Below are 23,673 nucleotides of genomic sequence, written 5' to 3' on the forward strand. Positions count from 1 at the left end.
GTTGATCTTCTTTCTGTTGTTTGCTTACATTTTGTTTCAATTCACTCAAAAGTAAAAGTATATAGTAAAGGTATAAATTAGTGAGCATCAATTCATACTACATGTAGTTTTTGTCTGGACTTCTTGATTAAATTATTTATATATACAATTTTAGCTTGTTACCAAATGAAAGGAAAGTACAGTATTGACAATGATTGATATCACTGGTGAACATGTATGTCATGTAGGTGTGAATGTCCTGCAAAAAAGAACTGATATCAAAGTAAGTTCATCTGTAGAATTGCAGTTAATTTAAATAATTTGATGTTATCTTCCTAAAACTGTTTCAAGTATAACTGTACATTTCATTATCACTGAACTAGTATATATATTTGTTTAGGGGCCAGCTGAAGGACGCCTCTGGGTGCGTTTATATACAGCTTTATAGCTGTACAGTTAATATACAGCTTTACGGATGTACATTCGATATGCATCTTGAGAACTGTACATCAAGATTACTTGTACTAAAGTAGCTGTGATATAGACATCAATCTTATTCTACGAGAAGAGAAAAAGGGGGGGGGGAATCAGAATCAAAGGCATGTATAATAGATGTGCCATTTGACTTTGGTACACTCAAAATGATTGCTACTACCTTGACAATGTCCAGTACGGGGTGACATCCTCCGCTAGTGTTAGAAAAACCTTAATCGCCATTTCTTAAAATATGATTGTAGATTCATTATTTATTATTAAATTATTATGTAATTTATGTATATATTTATTGTATCATAATCTATTTGATTCTTTTTTTAGCTGACTCAAAATCATGCATGATGATGCTGTTTGGGCCCCCTGGTTGTACATAGGAAGTGGACTCCTCGAGAAGATGAAAGGTCTGCTTTACATGTATGTAATGTAAATATAAAAATAAGAAAATGTGGTGATTGCCAATGAGAAAAAATAGAGGAATTTTTAAAAGTGTAAATTCACTTGTTTTTCAATCCTAATAAATCTGTCATATTGTAATGATAATAATGTTTAAATTACGTAATTATTTTCAAAATAAAATATTGTTTACACCAATGAGAAAAGACAACTCTCCACCAGAAATCAAATGACATTGAAGTTAACAACAATAGGTCACTGTACATCCTTCAACAATGAGCAAAGCCAATACCGCATAGTCAGGTTTTAAAGACCCTATATGAGAATCACAAATTTGTAAAATAATTCAAACCAGAAAACTAACAGACTAATTTATACAATGTAATATATAAAAAACAGAACCAAAAATACAAAATATTATAAACAGCAACAAACGACAAACTGAACCACTGAATAACACTAACAGGCTTCTGACATGAGACAGACGCATTCAAAAGGTTGTGGTGGGGCTAGACTAGTAGTTTGTGGTGCTAAACCAACCACCTTAGCTGAGATATTGGTGTGAAAAGGGCTTTTAAAGCAGATTTATACATCCCCAAAACTAAAAAGACTAAGTATAGATCTGAGAGTACTCCCAATTGCTAACAGCTAGTTCAAAGCCAATAACAACTTTCAAGGTACATGCATTTACCACCAAACCTTGTCTCGTTTAGTCCATTTCTCAGATATTACCTTATATCAAATACTAGTTCAACTTTTGGTATAATTTAAACATTTTTGAATGACTTCAAATTTTAAAAAGTATCATGATTATTAAAATAACTTGATGGTAAGTTGATGCCCAAAGATTGGCATTATAAATCATGACAGATTCAGAGATCCAATTATACATGTACATGTATATAACCGCTTTTGTACATCCCTTCATTCAAGGGTCATATGGATTTTATATGATGGATTAGATCATTAGAACATTAAAATGATTAAATACTTTGATTTTTTATAGTCATTTTTATACGCCTGTCAAAATTTTTACGGGACATATTATGGTATACAAATGTCCGGCTTCCAGCCGTCTGTCTCTCTGGCGTCCACATGTCTTGCGTAGTTACAAGACTTTATAGCTACAACATTTTTAGAAGAATCAGACAACCTGTTGTTGGGTTGCTGCCCCTGAATTGATAATTTTAGGGAAATTTTGCAGTTTTTGGTAATTATCTTGAGTATTATTAGAGATAGAGATAAACTGTAAACAGAAATAATGTTCAGCAAAGTAAGATCTACAAATAAGTCGACAGGACCAAAATTGTCAATTGACCTTTTAAGGAGTTATTGCCCTTTATAGTCAATTTTATTAACCATTTTTCATAAATTTTTGTAATCTTTTACTAAAATCTTCTCTAAAACTGCTCGGCCAAATTTAACCAAACTTGGCCACAATCATTATTGGGGTATCTAATACTATTTATTATGATTTAAACGTTATTTTACATGATTTCCAAAACCACAGTGGATACTGGTGAGTGACTGAGGCTCTTGGAAGCCTCTATTTTTTCAGGGAAAGGTAGTTGGTCTAGTTTTAAAAGATCAAACTAAGCCAATTTTGCCGGATCAAATATTAAAGGCAATTTTGGCAGATATTATAACTTCATTTCATTAACCATTATTTCTTTTAGCATTTTCAATGAAAGTACAAGTACTTTGAGAAGTAGGAGAAGCTAAGCAACAGAACAGAATTCATTTGGGTCATTGATGTCTAGATTATATAGTGGATTCATAGATTGTCATATTGATTTATGTGCATATGAGCACAGAGGAGCAGTAGTCAATGAATAATTTTGTGATGAGAGGTATGTTATTAAAAGGATGACTTTATTTGAATATTTTTTTCTTGTCAGACTCGGTACATCATGTACATGTAGTTTCCAAGATTTTTTTAAAGTTTGAGGTCATAGAGGTCAAAGTTTTGATTCTTGTTGTGGGCAAGTCGAAAATTATACATGTTAGAAGTGACAAATTATTTTTTTTACAAAACCGTAAACAATTTGTTGATATTCGTGATGAGGTCAGTTTAAGGAAACCAAGAAATAACTTATGGTAAAGTCATTAATATTGTGCAGTTGTAGTAATAATACTCCTTAGTACATTTTACTTAACTTAAATGTTGACAAGTTTCTGATTCCTTGATACAGGTCTGAATTTGGATTGTAAATAAATATTTGACACATTATAGTTTTCTGAATAAATGTAGTCAAAGAACTTGACATTGGTAACACAGCTACTTTTGCATAGCTACTATTTCTGTACCAAAATTATGCAGTACTGGAAATCTACTTTTAATATTTAGTACCATTTTGTTACTTTAAAATTATCATGATATTAAGTTCCTGTATTTTACAGTACTTGATTTGTACTTGAAATTTAAGTACTACAGTTTTTATACCCCACGCAACGAATGTTTTTGACCCGTCAGTCCGTCAGTCCTGTTTCTTGTCATTGCAACTCCTCTCAAACCACACAACAGAATTTCACGAAACCTTTTTAGATAATAAGGACATACTATTTAGTTGTGCATATCAACAGGAAATTACGATTCAATTCTTTTTCTAGGAGTTACGCCCCTTTGAACTTATTTACTTTAATGTACTACTGCAACAGTTTGTCATCGCAACTCCTCTCAAACTACACAACAGAATTTCATGAAACCTTTTCAGATAATAAGGACGTACTACGTAGATGTGCATATCGACAGGAAATTACGATTCAATTTTTTTTCCAGGAGTTACGCCCCTTTGAACTTATTTGCCCAATATACTACTGCAACTTTTTGTCATCGCAACTCCTCTCAAACCACACAACAGAATTTCATGAAACCTTTTCAGATAATAAGGACATACTACGTAGATGTGCATATCGACAGGAAATTACGATTCAATATTTTTTCCAGGAGTTACGCCCCTTTGAACTTATTTGCCCAATATACTTCTGCAACCTTTTGTCATCGCAACTTCTCTCAAACCACACAACAGAATTTCATGAAACCTTTTCAGATAATAAGGACATACTACGTAGATGTGCATATTGACAGGAAATTACGATTCAATTTTTTTTCCAGGAGTTACGCCCCTTTGAACTTATTTGCCCAATATACTACTGCAACCTTTTGTCATCGCAACTCCATTCAAACCACACAACAGAATTTCATGAAACTGTGTAGATAATAAGGACATACTATGTAGATGTGTATATTGACAGGAAATTATGATTAAATTTTTTTTTCTGATACAATTTTTTTCTTACACTTATTTTATTTCTCCAATGACAATGTGGGGACATGGGGTATGTGAGCGCGCTCACTAAGGTTCTTTAATTTATTCATGTTTTTACACCGTTACATTTTCAGCATTTTGATAGTTTGTCTATTTTAAATCTCTTAAAGTTATGATTTTCAAACATGGAATATTATGATCACTGTGGGTATTATTTCTGTACCAAAATTTTTAGTACAAAACAAGTACTGTAAAATACTGGTACCGTACCTAAATATTACAATAAGTTTTAAGTAAAGAAGTAGTACTAAATATTAAAAGTAAATGTCCGGTACTAAAGATTTTTAGTACAGAAATAGAGTAAAAAGGATTAGAATGTACGAAAAATACTCTGGTTACCAACCAATCAAAATCCGGCATTACTATATAAGGTTGAATTTATAAGGAAAATTGCATTGCAAGCAATCCCAAACAGGCCTACATTTCTTGTAGATGAATTATGAAAAAGTTTAAAAGAACAAACAATTTTTTTATACAACCACAATATGGGGTCGTATACTGCTACACAGTATACTGCTATCACATTGTTGTCCTTTAAAGACATTTGGTTTCTGGACAAAAAACTTTAGTTTAAGTGTATGGATCTCTTTAATCTAAAGGTTCAATACCCAGTGGCGGATCCAGAAATTTCCCCCCTATAATGTGTCTAATATTTGATTACAATCCAAATTCAGACCTATATCAAACTTAAATATTGTGTTCATTTTTACCCCAACTGTTCAGGGTTCGTTTCCAGCTTTGCTTGGGAAACCGTTTATTGAAGTTTATTTTGCTTTTTGTCGAGCCTTCGACTTTTGTCGAAAAAGCGAGACATAGTGATCCTACATTCCGTCGACGTCGTCGTTGTCGGCGGTGTCCACAAATATTCACTCTGTGGTTAAAGTTTTTGAAATTTTAATAACTTTCTTAAACTATCCTGGATTTCTACCAAACTTGGACAGAAGCTTGTATATGATCATAAGATTATATTCAAAAGTAAATTTTGTAAAAAAAAAAATCCATTTTTTCCGTATTTTACTTATAAGTGGACTTAGTTTTTCTGCCAGGAAACATTACATTCACTCTGTGGTTAAAGTTTTTCAAATTTTAATAACTTTCTTAAACTATCCTGGATTTCTACCAAACTTGGAAAGAAGCTTGTTTATGATCATAAGATAGTATCCAGAAGTAAATTTCGTAAAAAAAAATTCCATTTTTTCCGTATTTTACTTATAAATGGACTTAGTTTTTCTGCCAGTTAACATTACATTCACTCTGTGGTTAAAGTTTTTAAACTATCCTGGATTTGTACCACACTTGGACAGAAGCTTGTTTATGATCAAATGCTAGTATCTAGAAGGAAATTTTGATAAAATTTTGTTCCATTTTTTCCCTATTTTACTTATAAATGGACTTAGTTTTTCTTCCAGTCAACATTACATACAGTCTGCAGTTTAAGTTTTTAAAACATTTATTAGATTCATGAATTATCATGGATTTTTACCAAACTTGGACAGAAGCTACTTACATTCAAAAGATAGTATAGAGAGGAATATTTTTATTAATTTTTTTTCTCATTTTTGTTGAGCCTGTGATTAACAGCAAAAGTACGGAGACACTGGGTTCAGCGGAACCCTTACGAATTTTTGACAGAAAATTTATCCATTGCCAAGGTACATTGAAAGGTTTTTCTTTTATTAAAATCTGCACATATATTTATATTAATTTTTTATAAGCTTAACTGTTGATCTTCTTTCTGTTGTTTGCTTACATTTTGTTTCAATTCACTCAAAAGTAAAAGTATATAGTAAAGGTATAAATTAGTGAGCATCAATTCATACTACATGTAGTTTTTGTCTGGACTTCTTGATTAAATTATTTATATATACAATTTTAGCTTGTTACCAAATGAAAGGAAAGTACAGTATTGACAATGATTGATATCACTGGTGAACATGTATGTCATGTAGGTGTGAATGTCCTGCAAAAAAGAACTGATATCAAAGTAAGTTCATCTGTAGAATTGCAGTTAATTTAAATAATTTGATGTTATCTTCCTAAAACTGTTTCAAGTATAACTGTACATTTCATTATCACTGAACTAGTATATATATTTGTTTAGGGGCCAGCTGAAGGACGCCTCTGGGTGCGTTTATATACAGCTTTATAGCTGTACAGTTAATATACAGCTTTACGGATGTACATTCGATATGCATCTTGAGAACTGTACATCAAGATTAAAGTAGCTGTGATATAGACATCAATCTTATTCTACGAGAAGAGAAAAAGGGGGGGGGGGAATCAGAATCAAAGGCATGTATAATAGATGTGCCATTTGACTTTGGTACACTCAAAATGATTGCTACTACCTTGACAATGTCCAGTACGGGGTGACATCCTCCGCTAGTGTTAGAAAAACCTTAATCGCCATTCATTTTTTCTGGTGTAAGAAGAGGAAATAGAGTATATTTCTCAATCTTACGTGTAAAATTGTGCGTTAGATATTTGACACTGAACAGCACAAAACGTATAGACAAGGAATAAACCAATGCAAAATGTGTCATTTTAGGCTATACAAAGTATTGATCAATCAATCAATTCATGATTAAAGTGATCAAATCATGATGGGAGATCAATCAATCAAGTTTTGATATCAAACAAGTAATTAATCAAGTGCAGAATTTGAAAAAAAACGTCCCCTCACCTTTTACAAACTGTCAATCAGTCGATCAATCAATCAATCAAACGATCGATCAATCAATCGATTGATTGATCAATCATGATCACAAACCATCAATCAACCAATCCACATATCTTTTCCGATCAATTTATGAAAGAAAATACCTTTAATTCGCTTTTGAACAATCGACTTTTGCGTATTATTATGTCACCCCTTTGATAAAAGGGGGGACATATTCTTATTCTACGAATTATTCTTCCACACTTTTTGTCCAGCTTAGTTCTCGGAGATGACTTGACATACATTGATAAAACTGCTCCATAATGACAATCCCCATGTGCAGATGTGCACTTTGGGTTTGGAATTTTCAAGATGGCTGCCGTTACCATGGAAATGGCAAAAATGTGAAAAACCGAAAAATGGTCCAAATTAAATGAAACTTTATAGCTGTACAGTTAATATACAGCTTTACAGATGTACATTCGATATGCATCTTGAGAACTGTACATCAAGATTACTTGTACTAAAGTAGCTGTGTACCTAGTCAGACTGGCCTATATTATGTATTGATAAGTTGTTATCATTTAGAATACATAAAATATTTGCCACTGGACATTAAAATAAGCAAGAAAAATCAACCAATTAATGATTTTGCATTATCAGAATGAATTTGCAAACATATAGCAATCAGATTATGTACATGGATAAACCTTGGAGCTTTTTCAATGAACCAGGCTCAACCAGCATATAAATATAAAAAGATGAGGTATGATCCTCAATGTGTCATTTAAAAGACCAAAGGACATTATTATTTATATAATATAATGCTATTTCACACTTTCAATTTTGTTTTTTGATCAGAATGTTTTTTTGTCAAAACATAGCCATAAGTATTTCTATTCTTGGTGGCATTGTCAACGATTTGTATAAAGCTTTATATTTCAGAAGGTAGAAGACCTGGCCTTGAAGTCATAAAACTTTTGAGTCAGATTTTTGTTCTCATACTCCAAAATCAACCAATCAAAATGTTTGATTTCATGTTTCGAGCATAATTTTTGTGCTCAGAGCACTGAGCAAAGTTTTATGACTTCAACCCCTGGACTTCATATCTTGTTTGCAGAGGCTTATGTTACAAAGATTCTGTCTGTCATATGTCCATTGTCCTCGACCTCATTTTCATGGTTCAATAACTGCTTGAAAAAAATATATAGTTCTTTTGTCATGTGAATTTCTCACTTATGACATGTATGAGTTATAGGATATTATAACTATATTTGGTATATGGGTTCCTTGCAACATCTACATGTCTGTTAGAAGGGTTCACCTGACTTCTTCTTCATTTTTTGATCAGTGACAAGGTCCATTTCTCAAATCCTATAAGCAGTAGGTCAACTGTAAATGTATATCAGTCTGGCAAGTCAGTCTGGCAGGTTTCATCTGATCTTGGGTATGACCTCATTTCATTTATCAATGTTAAGTTTTTGTATTTTTGCTGATTTTCAAGTACTACAAGCTTAAATAATAGGTCAACTATATTTGGTGTATAAAAAAATCGTTTGGTGTAGATGTCTGTCTGATAGGATTTATCCGACCTTCACCTCATGGTCAAAGATCTGTAAAGTGTTAAGATTTTGTGATACTTTTAGTAATTTTACCTTTATCTTAAAGAATTTCAACATAAAATAAATGGTCAGCATGTGCACTCTTAAGTCTTGTTGAGGTACTGGTTACCTATATAGCTATGAGTTGTACGCTTAACATGCTTTGACAATTTTGTAAATACTGGTTCAACCTACAGCTTGTATTTAATAGAGGCTCTTCCAAGTTACGGCTATGGTAGTTTGATCAAAATTCCTTCATTGTTTGATTAATCTATTGATACTGTTTCTGCACATTGATATATGAGTACACACACAACTTTGTTTTAAGATTTCATAAATGGAAAGAAAAAAGGAAAGGCTTACATTAGTTTGACAGCAACCTTACAACAAAAAGTACAATAAACATGGACATGACAGCAGTTTTTATACAACCGCCAAAAATCACATCATCGTCCGAATTTAAAAAAAAAAATTTCTTCAAATATTATTTGGGGAGGGGTGTCAATTCGCAACAGCATAGTGTACTGCACAAAAGCAAAAAAATGAATATAAATTCAAATCATATAACCAATTCTAGTTCTTTGACTACATTTATTCTGTGTCAGAAACCTATTATTTGTCAAATATTTAATAACAATCCAAATTCAGACCTGTATCAAGTGCGAATATTGTGTCCATTTTTGCCCCAACTGTTCAGGGTTGGACCTCTGCGGTCCTATCCAGCTGCACTCGGCAAAGCAATTTATTTTAACATGCTAAAACTCACAATATGTCATAGGCATATACTTTGTAGGCGGTTTGGGACCTCTTAAGTGTATTAGACTATTAATTATTATAACATTACTTCATGGAAGTTAAATTTATATTATTTATGAATATTTTATTTCAGTTACCATTCACAGTGAACATGGTGAAGAATAACCAATACCATGAATACAGGACATAGAAGACTACCTCACAAATATGGGAATTTTACAAAAAATACAACATTTAAATTTACAAAGAAGACATTTATTTTGACATTCATGGACTTTGAAAGTAAAGAAATTAGAATGTGAATAAAAATCCTTGGAAATAAAATTTTGAACTTTGAAGAAGATTGAAGATTATGTTTGTTCTAAGAAAGTTTTAAGAAAACAGATACATTCAAAACTGTAAAAAGGAAACAATACAATATTCACAATTACTCTTGAGATCAATTACTCTTGATATATAATTAAAAGATCATATAAAAGTAAAGAAATTTGGTTGAATTGCCAATGAGAAAAATATCCACCAGAGTTCAAATGATGTGATAGTGAGCAATTATAGGTCACCATATGTCCTCCAACAATGAAAAAAACCCAACTATATAGTGTGCTATGAAAAGGTTTGGATATGACAAATAGAGAAAACTAAGAGCCTTATTTTAACAAGTTAATATATGAAAGCAAAATATGAACCAAAGACAAGCACTGAAATACTTATGATTATTGTTGATTTACTCTTGAATATTCAAGTAGAATGTTTAAAAAGATTTTAAATCAGAGTTATCATCAATATTCAACTTGTTAAACAACAAGTCACTGTATGACAGAAAATTCTATGCCAAAAACCTTGAATGTATTGCATCAGAAACAAATTTTAGATAGAACACTAGGAGACTATATAAGGAAATGCAGATAAAAAGTATCATCACCTTAAAATAAAGTATAGCATTTTGTCATTGACAGTTCCATCAAAAGTTTCAGCAATATAACTGTTACATAAAAATCAAACCATAAAGGTATTTTTTTTCAAAATATCTCTATATAATAATATGCATAATATTAATAGACGTTATACGTCTGTGGTACAAAAAATCCGTATTACGGACGTGGTACTAAACATCCGTATTACGGACGTAGCATTATAAATCCGTATTACGGACGTTTAACGGATGTTTTACGGTTTGATACGGACGTATTATGGATGGGAAGCAACGGACGTTTTACGTCCGTGGTACTATTCGTCCGTAGGTTTTCCGTATAATACGGACGTATTACGGATTTTTTACGGACGTAATACGTCCGTAGCTATTTTACCTGTGTACTATGCAACTATTTTAGTTCATAAAACATTGCGCAGTCATAAAAAAAAGTAATTTTCGGCCATATTTAAAAAATACGAAACAGACACAAAAAGATAGGATAATATGCAGGAAGTAAGTCATTTCGTACCTTGACCATTTCGTACCTCTGCCATTTCGTACCTAACATTTACAATTTCGTACCCACGATAAAATCCATTTCGTACCCTATGGGACAAATGAATCTACCATTTCGTACCTCATAGACTAAATACATGTTTACTATTTCGTATCATATATTTGTAAAAGTTCTCATGATTTTAATTTTTTTTTAATACAAAATAAATAAAATTATGCATCCAGCCGTAGAAATTTTATAAAGGCCGATGGTTGGTATGATTAAGCAGCACTTGGAAACTTTGATAGTTTTAATTACAACTTGTTTGTTTGCAGGATTTGTTCTTAATTAATGTTTCAACTATAAAAAATATGACGTTAATTAACCAACAAAGAAATAAGTATCTGCAACTGTTTTTATAGTTATTAACAGTTGTTTTTGTCAGGAAATGTGCAGTGAAAAGTGACACAAGCTGATTTTTACTCAAACAGGAAGCCATGGATAAAAGTGTTTGCATAAGAATGTGCACCTTATATGACCAATCAAAGAACTTGCTATGGCTTTTTCAATTTGAGAAATTACAGACAACAGAAGAGTTACGAAATGGTATTCATACAAACCTTCCATGAAGTACGAAATGGTATGCATACAAATCTTCCATAAGTTACGAAATGGCATACATATAAATCTTCCATAAGATACGAAATGGCGCACATCAATGAAACAGTGTTTACCAAGAAATGAAAAACATATAAATCTTTCATGAAGTACGAAATGGCATACATATAAATCTTCCATGAGGTACGAAATGGTATACATACAAATCTTCCATGAGGTACGAAATGGTATACATAAAAATCTTCCATGAGGTACGAAATGGTATACATGTTAATATTCCATAAGGTACGAAATGGTCAAGGTACGAAATGGTCAGGGTGTTTTTTGCCAGGGTACGAAATGGGGGGTACGAAATAGTTAGTGTACGAAATGACTAATAAAACAAGTTCAACCCACCAGGAGATTCAAAATTATTTTTGATGTTTCTGTTGTGGTTTTGGTTGGATAATGAGTTATGTATAATCCTTTGTAATCCAAATAATTATAAAATAGCCTTTCAATACCGTCATTGTCATGATAATTGTTTGGACTGATATTGTGAAAATAATCGCATGAAGTTCAAGATAACATGTTCGTTACATAAGTGCATTACTGTTTGTGATGTCTTGTGCTGTCTGTCGTTAATGGAAGATGTTCTTTGTTGTAGTGCGGTTTGCATGTTGTGTCGACTGTTATGTTTTTTGTTTGTGCGTTTTTCTGTGATGAGTGTTCTTGCGTGTGTTTGTGCTGTATTTCTGTCACGTAGTGTTGTCATTTTAGCGATATGTTTTAACATTGCCGTATATGCGGGAGGTTTGGCTAGCCATAAATCCAGGTTCAACCCACCGTTGTTTTCTTAAAATATCCTGTACTAAGTCAGGAATATGGCAGTTGTTATCAAATAGTTCGTTTCTATGTATGTTGGCGTTTGTTTTTGTTGCACTACAGTGTTCCTCTTATAGTTGAATTTGTTTTCTCTCTATCGATTTATGACTTTTGAACAGCGGTATACTACTGTTGCATTTATTTAATTATAGTTGTTGACAAATTGTAACGTAAAAAGCTATAAAGGAGAAATATAACAAAATCATGGAACTCGTATGCCGTAATTCTAGAAATTCATAAGCAATTACAGTTGTTAAACACATGTAATTTCTTATGAATTTCTAGATTTGACACTTATAGACCATGTTGACCTTCATAAATTTTATGTGAAGTGGATACATTTTTATGGATAATTGTAAGATTATTGCATAACAAACATAAAATAAATATCGAATAGTATACTTAACAGCTTTGGATTTAAGTATATTCCATAAACAAATTTTAAAAGTAGACAAATAGACAACATCTGTTGAAAAAGTAAAATAACAAAAATACCGAACTCCGAGGAAAATTCAAAACGAAAAGACAATAATCGAATGGCAAAATCAAAAGCTCAAACACATCAAACGACGTTTCCTGACTTGGTGCAGTCATTTTCTGATGTAGAAATTTGTGGATTGAACCTGGTTTTATAGCTAGCTAAACCTCTCACTTGTAAGACAGTCGCATTTTGAAGTGACGCCAATGGCTTCGCAAAGATTGTCCAACGTTAGCAACTCTTACTGCTAAAAAATCTATAAATGTAACTTTAGGAACAAAACATAAAATGTCATAATTAGACTTTAAACTTTATAGCTTTAAACATTAATAATACTAAAATAAGCACTGTTTAATAATAAAACCATACAATATGCTGAACTTAATAACTATGACCTTCTTGCATGTCAAGCTCGATCTATCCTTTAGGCGTGTTTCGGTACTTATGCTTCCCGCCAATGTGTTGTTGTGATGCGGTCATTTTGTGTATTCCTGTCTTATATTTTTGCTTAATAGGTGTTTTGTCTATATGCCATTTTGTTTTTCTTTGTTGACACATTTGTTTGTTTTAATAGTGATTAAGATTATAACACAATGTTGACTGCTGTACCCCTATTTTTGACATTCTAACCTATTATGTCTATTTCGTCTTTATCAAGACAAATAAAAATGTCTGCTTGTTTGGTTCACTGATGTTATCAATATAATGGAATTTTATGCGACTGTCACACAAGTGAGAGGTTTAGCTAGCTATAAAACCAGTTTTAATCCATCATTTGCTACATAGGGAAACGCCTGTACCAAGTCAGGAATATGACAGTTGTTTTCGATTCTTTTGATGTGTTTGAGCTTTTGATATTGCCAATTGATATGGGACTTTCCGATATGAATGTTTCTTGAGTTCGATTTTTTGTTATTTTACTTTCTACAAATGAACAGAGCAAATATTTTCTTCTGTCAATACCAGATAATATTGACGATCTCAGTTATCGGACGGGCACAAATAAAAGGTTTCCTATTTTTTTTTCTAGTTAACCAGTTGATTCTGAATTAGCAAAGTAGATAGTATACGAATGTCGAATTGTCAGCATCGCTGGACACTACGACAATTGGTCAGGCCTGTTCCAAAAATGTCAATAGATCTTCGTGTGTCAAGTTCTTATATCTAACTTATATCTAAAAGCTTCGTACTCATATTTTTCGAGCCATATTTATCATTCGCTCCCATGAGTCACTAATGCTAGAGTACTCTTGTGTAGCTATACTTACCTTTGCTCCCGTGAGCCGTTAAGATAAGAGGACTTTAGTGTAGCTATACTAATTATTTTTTGCTCCCTTCGTCACTTATGTGTGAGGATTCTGGTGTAGCTATTCTCATGATCCCATGGGCCCCTTATGTGACAGCACTCTAGTGTAGCTGTACGTATTATTCGCTTTAATGACCCTTGATATGAGAGAACTAGCTATATTTATAATCATTCGCTCCCCTGAGTCATTAATGTGAGATGTGTAGCTATACTCGTCATCCCATGGGACCTAATATGAGAGCACTCTGGTGTAGCTATACGTATCATTCGCTCCCATGAGCACTAATGTAAGAGGACTCTGGTGTATCTTTGTTATCATTCGTTCCCTTGGACCACTCACTATCTGGTCATGCCATCAGCCCCTTATGTGAGGGGACTCAGGTGTAGCTTTACTTATCATTCGCTCCGATGAGTCACTAATATGAGAAGACTCTGTGTAGCTATACATAGCATTCGCTCCCATGAGCAACTAATCTGAGAGGACTCAGGTGTAGCTATTCCTATCATTCGCCCCAATGATACACTAGTGTGATAAGCTCTGGTGTAGCTATACTTATCGTTCGCTCCCTTGGGCCACTTATGTGAGAGGTCTTTGGTGAAGCTATCCTTATCATTCGCTCCAAAGAGACACTTTTGTGATAAGCTCAAGTGTAGCCATACTTATCATTCGCTCCCTTGAGCCGCTGATTTGAGAGGAATCTTGTGTAGCTAAACTTATCATTCGCTCTCGTTAGCCATTAAGGTGACAGGACTATGATGAATCTATACTTATCATTAGCTCCCATGATCCACTAATAGGAGAGGACTCTGGTGTATTGAATTCCGTATTTTACCATACTTGTTAAGGAATGCTCCCACATCGCCATTTCCGACATTTAAAGAATTGATCTGCAGGGCATAGGTACAATCAATAAAGTTCGAACCGCGCATTACCTCGAAGTGCTTAAATTTCGCGATGAGGACCTCATCTCATGAAACTGCCGCTTTATGAACTGCTCTCGATGAAACGCTTGTTAATAAGACCGCCAATAGTTTCGAATTTACAACGCTTTATTTTGTGCGTCAGGTGACTATTGTACAAGGTCCATAATCATCTTTACCAACTAAAACTAAATGGTGAACATAGTGATAATCTTTCGTCAGGTCAACCTGCCATTTTCTGTTCATTAAAGGCACTAAACGCACCAGTAATTTATCGACATTTGACAAACCTTAAAAGTGTACACGACACCAGTCATTTTGCAGCTTGAAATCCACTATCCGGGAGACAAAATGGTACCTACAGTGAAATGTCTTTGCTAATGTTGTGCGTCGTTGTGACGGTCAATCAGAGAAGCACTTTGATTTTTACCGGGAATAAGGATGGGTGCATTTTCTTTTGATGCACTTCCAGCGATTCGAAGTCTTCCTCTTCTCCCAAAATTCCATTTCTATCAAAGAAGGGACATCAGGATGGGACGGAACTGTTTAGTTTTCCGACACTCAGTTTCTTTATCGGAATACCCCTTTTGAACTTCCTTGTCTATGACATTCTCAGTTTTTCGATGAGCTTCAATAACTAAGTAAAAAGATGAAATAACTCTCTACGTCAAAAAAAAAACAAAAAAACAAAACAACTATAGGTCATCGTATAGTCTTCAACAATGAGCAAAAATGTACGACAAAGTAAGCTGTTATAGGTCAAAAACTGATAAATGTGAAACTATTCAAACGAGAAAACTTACGGCCTGATTTATTTACAAAACAATAAACGAAATACAAATCTTATATAAACAACAAATCAAAACCACTAAATTACAGGTTTCTGACTTGGGATAGGCACAAAGAAAATGTGGCGAGGTCAAACATGTTTGCTGGCGCCAAACTCTCCCCCTTATCTGGGACAGTGGTGTAACAGTACAACATATGAACAAAGCATCAACATCAGTTGAGCAGGACTTAACTCATCGCATCGATACAAGGCACAGACAGTTGGGAAAAACTATTTGTACATATCTGATACGGATTCGGCGAAATAGCAAAATCTAAATGTCAAAACTAACAACACTTCTTTGACCTATGTCTCCGACCTCAATATCCCTCAAGTGGAATAAGAACCTTTATTAAAATGATACTAAGTCTAAATGATTTATGACGAAATATCACTTTTACTCAACTACAAAATTGGGATTGCTTTGTTCGAAACTCAGTGCGAAAAGATGACAAAACCGTTGAAAGAAAAATGTCGATATCTTTAACGTTTAAGTAGCAGTAGTGATAACAAGGACAAGATAACAAACGTTTATAGAGAAAATGTCTTGTTTCAGAGGTGTCAATATCAGAAACCATATTTTTGGACAACCTGCCTATACACCAAAGTGTAAACAAAAGTGACAGAAGCAGACAAAATAATTCAACAAGAATCTTTTTGGAAATGTAAGTGTCTTCAACAATGAGCAAAAATATACGACAAAGTAAGCTGTTATAGGTCAAAAACTGATAAATGTGAAACTATTCAAACGAGAAAACTTACGGCCTGATTTATTTACAAAACAATAAACGAAATACAAATCTTATATAAACAACAAATCCAAGGCACTAAATTACAGGTTTCTGACTTGGGATAGGCACAAAGAAAATGTGGCGAGGTCAAACATGTTTGCTGGCGCCAAACTCTCCCCCTTATCTGGGACAGTGGTGTAACAGTACAACATATGAACAAAGCATCAACATCAGTTGAGCAGGACTTAACTCATCGCATCGATACAATGCACAGACAGTTGGGAAAACCCCTAAATTCACATTAGTAATGGTTAAGAAGATTCATTCTGGTTTGAAAAATTAATTCAAGTGTCTAACACAATTTTATTTTACACTGATTTCATGCAGGTTTATGTACTATTTAATGTAATAACTAGATAATGAGCGAATACAACTTCTTTAAAATGCCATTTAAAATGCATTGCTGTTACGACATGTCCAGTGAACAATTAAAAAATCTTTTTTAATATGTGTTGCGGTTACTCAGGAGTGACGCTTACAATCAAACGTCCAAATTAGGAGCATAACCTTAAGGTGCGGCAATGACTTCAATTTTTCTGACAGCAAACAGTGAATGTCAGTGTTAATCATATGACAATATTTCTATTGCATCTGAATTAAAGTGGTCCACTTACATATCACATATGAAAATTACAAGATTTGCTAATGTTTGTTTCAATAGCATCCTCGATAATTGTAATCAACTGTTATTACATTGGTAGCATTGAATTACATTGATTTCCCAGTCAAATAAAAACCGATAATTTCACATGTGAAATAAACGTGGTTATTTCACTCTCTGACGTCATACAACAATAGGCGTTGTCAAGACGTCGATAACGTCGGATCAAAACAAATTGTGAATGCGTAGAAAAAAGATATAGTTCCTTACATTTTCTACATTAATTTCATTAAAAAAAGCCATTTGCCAATGTAATAAAAAGAATAACTAATCAAAGAATTCAAATATCGAAAAATATTCAACTCGTGACCGAACAACACTGATAATTAACTCATGCGCTACGCGCATTCGTGAATTAATGTGTTGTTCGGTCACTCGTTGAATATTTTTCTCTATTTGAATTCTTCGATTAGTTATTCTATAATTATTGGGATATATTGCTGATATCTGTTAAATTACTAAGGAGTATCGAAAAAATGGTTTTCTAGGAACAAAAAGTAAAAACAAAAATGTTTGGTTTAGTGGAGTGGGTTTAATAAACCTATTAGTTTCATGTACATACTATTTTATCAACATTCTTGAAAACCGAACTGTAGCACAAATAAAATACACATAAAAAAAGAAATACAGAAGAAATTAGATAATTTGTTATATATGTTACAGCTGTTAATAAATGTGTAAGAGCCAAATTGAGGGTTTACGTTTTTAGATATATGGTAATTTGAATTGAATGCTTTTAGTAAAATCGTTCCTGAAGAGTACACAAGGCATGTAAAATATATTGAAGTTAAAAGAGACCTGTAGCACATTAATGAAAAAATGGTGAACATAATTCATTTCTTCAATCCAATTATTGGAACAACTCCTTACAGCTGTCTGACTTATGGTCAAAATAAACTAAAGTTACCTAAGGATAGACATGATATAACAAATTAGAAACACCCTACCCCAATAAAAGACTGTAGGAGGAGAATTCGAAAATAACAGTAGCCTTACAATACCGAATGCAATATCTCTTATGTAACAAAAGTTAATGTCTTTAAAATAAAACGAACAAACGAAAAACAAAACTTATATAGTCCAATATGATCATTTTGATTGACAAATATGACATGTATAAAGTCCTCTAAGAAACCTCTTTCTAAATTATCAACATCAGATTGATCAGCAATCGAAGCCGTGCTTCAAAGTTATTGTGAAACTACCTTTTATAGAGGCGGTGTGAACCAGATGTTAATATTAAAAAAAACAAAGATCTGTTTCAAAAAGATTGACTTTTCTACCCTTTATACGTGTTTTTCCCATTCCAAACAAAAAGATAAATTAAAAGAATTTGTCCCACTTTGTTTTAGAAACGAAATGGCCAACGTAGATACAAGTATCTTGTTTAAGGGAGTAATACATTGTACTTTACAAAACACTGTAATACTGACATTATCAAGATGCTATATATCTTGATTGAGAACATATTTGTTAAGTTTGAAGGACGTGTTGTTTCAACAAACAATCTGCATTCCCATGAGAACAAACAGTTCTCCTCTTCTTGCTGATTTACTCATTCATATGAGGCTGACTTCATACAGGAGCGTCTTGGGAAGCATGAAAAGAAGCTAGCGTTATCCATTAACTTCATTTTCAACTAAATAGATGATGTCATACTATTAAACAATCAAACTATGGTGACTATGTTCAACGTACCTAGCCCATCGAATTTGAAAAAAAAGGATTAACACACACAGTTAAGTATGCCTTATATTTTGTCTTGATTTTGTCTGGAATATATGTTTCACAGATGCCGACTTATATGTTCCGATTATCGTAACCAGAATCACGTCGTCTTTTCCCGAATTTGACCCACCGAATAAGACTTATAATCGGGTTTGTATATTGTACTTATATGAGCAACATGACGTTGCTTTGTTGTGTTTTGTAAACTGGTGTTGTTAGTTTATTTTTGCCTTAAGAGTTGGAATGTCCATGTGGTATCTTTCGCCCTACTTTTATTTTACATGAAAATATACGGACATTGATGTTCGTTCTGCTATAAAAATTCTTAATTGGTCCTAAACAACGTCAATTGTAGTTTATTTATCTGCTAAAATGAGGATCAAAACGTTTAAGGAGACTACATATCATTAACTTGTTGTTTAAAAAAATTAAATACACTTGTATTATTGTTCCGTGAATACTTTGTTAGAAATACTTACAGTTCTCGTAAATTCAAGTTGTTAGCGAAAATATTCTGCGGTAAACTATCTATATTGTTGCCTCCAAGATCACTATAATAAAAGAAAGTTATAACAAGTTTTAGATATCTGTGCTCACTTGTACATTAGAATGTACAATTTAGATAATGCAAAAGTACAAATAAATATTGTTATTGCAAAACTAATACACAAACCCTAGCATCAAAGGAGTTCAACGAATAATCAGACAACACTTCAAACCAGTACAATGGCACAGACAACAAATAATTCTGTTTTTGATTACGAGTTGCAAACTTTGTTTTATATTTCAATTTTAGGATATGCTACTCCTTATATGTCATTGAACGTAAACGTAAATAAATCAGATAAAAGCTAGGAATGATATGGTCAACCACGAGTCCTTATTTTATAATGATGCATCTCCTTTGACGAAGCATATCACTGTATGAGGTAAGTGTAGTATTATTGAATGATTTTTCAAATGAGAATTTTTTAATATCATTCAAATTTAAATTTACGGTATTTAGTAGCAACCGTTTTAATAAATGTCAAAATTTGTGTTATTTTTACAATACTGACTTTTAATAGAACCTAAATAATCAAATATAGGAGGTATAAAAGACAAAGGTGGTATGAAATATTACTACAGTTTTTAGATTTAGACCTTGAAATGACTTTTAACCTAATATATTGAATCATGCCGATTTTCTGTTCTGTTTTATTATCTTAAAGTACAAAAGAAGATAGATAACGCCTGAAAGGTTACCAATTTTACTGCAAAACCAATGTCTTCTTAATAATAACCAAGGCAAAGTTATAAAAAATTTAAAGTGGCCATCTGAATTTAATCCGGATTGAAAATTCTAACATTTTTTTACCTATAAATTAAATCCTTAAATTTGATAGTGCTAAACACAACTACCAAATAGCCTGGCATTCTGTAAGATCAATATATAATTGAGATAGCTGCAAAGTTTAATGAAAATCCAATTTATTTGAAAAAGTGATATACATGATTAAAGGTGACTATCGTAATTTAATCAGAACGGGAAATTCTACCTTTAATTTGAAAGCAATGAACCAGACTACAAAATAACCCATAAAATATAATAATACACAAGCAGTTTGAGAAAACTATTTGTACATAGTTGATACGGATTTGGCGAAATAGCGAAAAGTAAATGTCAAAACTAACAACACTTTTTGGACCTATGCTTTTGATCTCAATATCCCTCAAATGATGTACAACCTTTTTTGAAAATCATACTTAGTCTGAATTGCTGACCTTTCAGAAGTTCCGAAGAAATATCACTTTAACTCAACTACAAAAACGGGATTGCTTTGTTCGAAACTACGTGCGAAATTCAAAAGATGTGACAAAACCGTTAAAAAAATGTCGATATTTTTTACGTTTAAGTAGTAGTAGTGATAACAAGGACAAGATAACAAACTGTTATAGAGAAATATCAGTAACCATATCTTTTTAACAACTTGCCAATACATTAGAGAGAAAAATAAAATTGACTGAACATGCTGAAGCAGACAAAATAATTCAACATCAATCTTTCAGGAAATTTAAGTGTCTTTACACCCTGAAATTCACATTAAAAAAATAGTTCATTCTGGTTTTGAAAAAAATATTCGTGTCTAACAAAATTTTATCTTACACTGATTTCATGTAGGTTTATGTACTAATTAATGTATAATAAGATAATATGCGATTTCAACTTCTTTTGAAATGTTTCCCAGCTTTAATTAATAAGTGGAAGAAGGACTGACAAAAATCTGAGTTGTTCTATAAGAATGAGCAGATCTTGCAACACACGTTTTTATAAACGGACAATTGTAGAAAGATTGTTATAAATCATGTCAGTACCGAAGTACTGACTACTGAGTTGATGATACCCTCGGGGACTAGTCCACCACCAGAGGTATCGACCCAGTGCTGTAAAAAACGAAAACAACACGTTATTTATTTAATGCGTCCGAAGCGCTTTTCCGGTAAAATATCATTTGAATGCATGCAGTGACGACATGTTCAATCAACAATTAAAAAATCTTTTTTAATATATGTTGCGGTTACTCAGGAGTGACAATAACAATCCGGCTCTGACAGAAAATCAATGAATGCTAATCAAATGACAGTATTTCTATTGCATCTAAGTTAAAGTGGTTCACTTACATCTCATATATGAAAGTACAACATTTGCAAATATTTGTTTTAATTGGATCCTCGATAATTGTAATCAACCTTTATTGGGATAGATGGCTGGTATTCCAATTACAAAGGAGTAGTAAAAACCAGGTTTTTTGAGGAACAAAATGTTCTAAAATAAATGTTTGGTTTAGTGTTGTGGGATTAAAAGACCATATTAATTCTTCGATTTCATGTACGTAATATCTTATCAAAATTCTGGAAAAATGAACTACAGCACAAATAAGACACACAAAATAAATTTGCAGAAGAAATAATATAATTGAAGATATCTGTAACAGCTTTTATTGAATTTGTAAGAGCCCAATTGTGGGTTTACGACTTTAAATATATAATAATTTAAATTGAATGCTTTTGGTAAAATCGTTATTGTTAAGACATAACTCTTTACAGCTGACTGACATGTGGTCAAAATAAACTAAAATTACATAAGGATATAACAAATAATATGCCCCTACCCCCAAAAAAGATTGTTGCATGAGGAGAATTAAAAAAAGTAACAAAGCAAAACTGCCATAATTAATATAAGTATTTAACTGTATTGAAAATCTAGATTGCACAGTCTTGTCTTATTTTAGTCCGTTTACAAACAATATGATGAAGAAGTAGTTTATTCATTAAAAAAATGTCATTGCAACATCATCACCAAGTCATGATTTATTTTTGTTTTTCAAAAATGGCGTACTGTTTTATGAATTCAATAAAATTAACAACCTTAATTTGAAAAATATTTAACCTAAAACAATTACTTTGAAAAACAATCAGCTCCTATACATGTACGTGGCTTATAGGTTGCATTTCTGTAAATATCAACAATGCAATTTCCCATAGGAACTCCTTTCACGGATAAAACTGTACCACTTTTAATAAGAAGTTTTGAAAAAAAATATATCCTAGAATGGAAAGTTCATATGCACTACTATTTTTTTCAAATGTCAAAATATAGGGCTGTGCGGCATATTTTCAACGTTTATATGCCCCGAACTTCTAAGAGTTTAAACTTACATTAAATTTCTATAGTACCCCAACCTTGACTTTAGGATTTCCACAGACTTCAACTTGATCACTATGAATATGTATATTTACTGGTAACATTCCCAAGTTATGTCTCTATGAGATAAAATATAGAAATCATATCCGGGAACCAGTGCGTAAACAAAATTAATTGTCTATGAATATTATATATCTCTCCAAAAGAGGCGTGGTTTGAAAAACAGCTGTATTTACAAAGTGAAACCTTATTAATAGGTATGTTAGGCGCGAATTTCATTTGCATAAAACTGCTTAGTAGATGAAAAAAACACTTGAGAGATGTACCTCCTTCGAAAAGATTGTCTGGGTTAACGTCAGATTGTTTTCAAATGTTTTGCTATAAGTTCTTAAAATGCAGGAATTATTATGAGCAGAAGCAACTTCGGAACATGAAGGTGATATTGTTTGATACAATGCATATGTAAATTCCATTTGAAAAGGGAAAACTACAATGTCCTAACAATACCTTATCCAATATGTAATAAAAGTTAATGTCTCTAAAATAAAATAAACAAACTAATACAATCCAGTATGATTATTTTTGGTGACATATATGAACTGCTCCAAGAAACCTCTTTCAAAATTATTCACATCAAGTTTATCATTAAAGCTGGGCTTCAACATTATTTTGAAACTACCTAATCTAGACATGCTAGAGGCGGCGTGAACCACATGTGGATGTTTAAATTTTTTTTGAGTATTTACCATCTAAGACTCTTTCAATCTGCAATTGTATCAAAACACTTGACTGTTTTACCCTTTACACATGTTTTACCTATTCCAAACAAAAAGATAAATTGAAAGAATGGGTTCTGCTTTGTGTCATAAAAACAAGTTTGGCCAACGTAGATACAAGTATCTTGTCTAGGGGAGGAATACATCTTACTTTGTATAAAAGTCACTCTGATTCAAAACAACAAAGCCGCTGATATTGACATTATCAAGATCCTTTATTTCTTGATTGACAACATATTTGCTACGTTTTAAAGATGTCATCTTCAACAAACAATCGGCATTCCTTCGAAAACCAACTGTTCTCCTCATCTTGATAATTTACTCCTTAATTGATATGAGACTGACTTCATACAGGAGCGTCTTGGGAAGAACGACAAGAAGCAAGCATTATCCTT

General features: G+C 32.5%; 1 long non-coding RNA gene across 2 annotated transcripts; it reads left to right on the plus strand.

Annotated features, from left to right (window-relative positions):
* The first annotated feature begins 724 nt into the window (after nucleotides 1-724).
* On the plus strand, nucleotides 725-10,521 carry LOC127712616 (uncharacterized). 2 transcript variants are annotated; one of them, XR_007987207.1, is made up of 4 exons: nucleotides 725-888; nucleotides 2,544-2,717; nucleotides 6,073-6,180; nucleotides 9,346-10,521. It is a non-coding gene; the product is annotated as an uncharacterized LOC127712616 (long non-coding RNA). The 2 variants fall into 2 exon arrangements; XR_007987208.1 differs by having other exon boundaries at nucleotides 725-875.
* The last annotated feature ends 13,152 nt before the right edge of the window (nucleotides 10,522-23,673 follow it).

Source organism: Mytilus californianus, unplaced genomic scaffold (assembly GCF_021869535.1).
Source record: "Mytilus californianus isolate M0D057914Y unplaced genomic scaffold, xbMytCali1.0.p SCAF_8, whole genome shotgun sequence".
NCBI classification, from domain to species: Eukaryota; Metazoa; Mollusca; class Bivalvia; order Mytilida; family Mytilidae; genus Mytilus; species Mytilus californianus.